At 45.9% G+C, this 2,780-nt stretch overlaps 1 non-coding gene across 1 annotated transcript; it reads left to right on the top strand.

Annotated features, from left to right (window-relative positions):
- The first annotated feature begins 572 nt into the window (after positions 1-572).
- TRNAN-GUU (transfer RNA asparagine (anticodon GUU)) lies at positions 573-645 on the top strand. The gene has a single exon. It is a non-coding gene; the product is annotated as a tRNA-Asn (tRNA).
- Positions 646-2,780: the final 2,135 nt, after the last annotated feature.

The following is a 2,780-nucleotide window of genomic DNA, read 5'->3' as shown; positions in this document are numbered from 1 at the left end:
GATCAGGCCAATGGCCCATCCAGTCCAACACTCTGTGTCACACAGTGGCCAAAAAAGGACCACAGGTGCCATCAGAAGGTCCATCAGTGAAGCCAGGACACTAGAAGCTTTTCCATTGTGCCCCCCAAGCACCAAGAATACAGAGCATCACTGCCCCAAACAGAGTTCCAATGATAAGCTGTGGCTAATAGATCTTTTGGGGAGGGGCAGTGGCTCAGTGGTAGAGCATCTGCTTGGTAAATAGAAGGTCCCAGGTTCAATCCACGGCATCTTCAACTAAAAAGGATCCAGGCAAGTAGACATGTTAGGTTTAATTGTTTATCTCTAATGTTTATCTATCATCTATTGTTTTAGTTTGGTTGTTGTGAGCCGCCTTGAGCCTGCTTCGGTGTGGAGGGCGGGGATATAAATCCAATTAATAATAATAATGATGAAAAACCTCAGCTTGAGACCCTGGAGAGCCACTGCCAGTCTGAGTAGACAAGACTGACTTTGAGGGACCGAGGGTCTGATTCAGTAGAAGGCAGCTTCATATGTTCCTTCCTTTCCTCCCTCCCTCCATTCATTAGGGAAGGGATGGTGGCTCAGTGGTAGAGCATCTGTTTGTTAAGCAGAAGGTCCCAGGTTCAATCCTTGGCATCTCCAACTAAAAAGGGTCCAGGCAAATAGGCGTGAAAAACGTCAGCTTGAGACCCTGGAGAGCCGCTGCCAGTCTGAGTAGACAAGACTGACTTTGAGGGACCGAGGGTCTGATTCAGTAGAAGGCAGCTTCATATGTTCATATGTGCAGCAGCAGGAAGCGTGAAGCCCCCTCCGTTGACCACTTATGCTTCTGGAGATCTCAAAGAAGACTTCTATAAGGGATATGAGACCTGGAAGAGGGAGGATTATAACCTGAGTGCAATGACTGCATGCTGAACAATGTGGAAGAGCAATCCGGCTTGGCCTGAATCTCCCGTCTTGGCCAACCAGCGGAACTTGTTTTTGATAAATGAGTGGGTGAAGAGCCGCCAGAAGATCACTGGCTGTCAGTGAGGCAACCAGAAGCACATGGCGGTATGAGTATGAACCAAAATAATATGAAACTGGAATGGAGAAGAAAAAAAAAGAAAGACATTGGCAGAGCTTGCAGAAGTGACCAGCATGGGAAGGAAAGGAATGACAGACACCTGGCAAGACCAGAGAACAGATGAAGCCACTGGGGTGTGGAAGGTATTGAAACAGATAGAGAAAGAGTCGCTGACTCCATGTTGGGAAATACTCGGGAGATTTTCAATGTGAAATTTGAGGCAGGTGGGGTTTGAGGAGGGGAGGAACTTCATAGCAGGTAAGAGCAACGGACTCTAATCTGGAGAACTGGGTTTCATTCCCCATTCTCCCACAAGCAGCCTGCTGGGTGACCTTGGGTCAATCACAGTTCTCTGAGAGCTCTCTCAGACCCACCTACCTCACAAGGTGCATGTTGTGGGGAGAGGAAGAGAAAGTGATTGTAAAGCCGCTCTGGGACTCCGAATGAAGGGCGGGGTATAAAACCAACTCCTCTTCTTCAACAGTGTATAATGCCAGAGTCCACCCTTCCAAAGTGGTCATTTTCCCCAGGTGAATTGATCTCTGTCGCCACCTGGTGATCAGCTGTATTCCCAGGAGACCTCCAGCCACCACCTGGAGGTTGGCAAGCCTACGTTATAGTCCGAGTTCTATGAAATTGTGACTCATTATCCATCCTTTAGCAAGCGCCACAATGAATTAAATCACTGGATTCCTCCACTGTCAAATGAATTGCAGTCATTCACAAGCTTAAGTGAGTAAAAGGCATTTTTTAAAAAGTGTGGGGAACATGAACATATCTGAACATATGAAGCTGCCTTCTACTGAATCAGACCCACGGGCCATCAAAGTCAGTATTGTCTACTCAGACTGGCAGCAGCTCTCCAGGGTCTCAATCTAAGGGTTTTTCATGCCTATTTGCCTGGACCCTTTTGGGTTGGAGATGCCGGGAATTGAACCTGTTACCTTCTGTTTACTAAGCAGATGTTCTACCACTGAGCCACTGTCCCACTTAAAAAACACCTAAAGTTCATTAGGGAGCGTTCCAATCAGTAAATGTTCTCATTTGCAACTGAACTAACAGCTCATCTCTGTTTTTTGGGGTTTTTTTTAAAGCAGATGGATTTGACTCTAAAAAAAGACACATCTGTTCATTTCAGATGCACAGATTCATATATATGCAGCAGAAAAGCAGATAACGATATAATAAAAGAACCCTTTAAAAGATCTTTGGCCTTAAAACATGTTTTTAACCCCAAACTGTCCTTTGTTGCAAGACAGACTTTAGAACCTGGCATGTCACTTTTTATGGTGGCTAATCTAATCACTGTTGCTTTCCTTGAGGCTTTTAACCTCCCATGGAAGATTACGGGGCTGAGAATGAGTGAATGATTGAAAGCCAGGTCCCTGTGCTGAAAGCCCAGTGATGTCATTAATTGTTTGGTATTGTAACTCTGCTTGCAAGAGGATCTGGGAGGGAAAGGGTTAAGAAAATTCTCTCTCTCTCTCTCTCTCTCTCTCTTGCTTCCTTCTGCATCACAGCTTCCTTTGCCAAGCTTGCTCAATCACACAGGAGCTATGGAGCAAAGCCTCTGTTTTCTCTATTGGCTAACCAGCACATTAAGAAGATGATGATATTGGATTTATATCCTGCCCTTCAAATCTCAGAGTGGTCACAATCGCCTTTACCTCCCCACCCCCCACAACAGACACCCTGTGAGGTAGATGGGGCT

This window comes from Heteronotia binoei, chromosome 3 (assembly GCF_032191835.1).
Source record: "Heteronotia binoei isolate CCM8104 ecotype False Entrance Well chromosome 3, APGP_CSIRO_Hbin_v1, whole genome shotgun sequence".
Lineage (NCBI taxonomy): Eukaryota > Metazoa > Chordata > Lepidosauria > Squamata > Gekkonidae > Heteronotia > Heteronotia binoei.
Note: the sequence above shows the minus strand (reverse complement) of the source record. Positions and strands in the feature narration are given on the sequence as shown.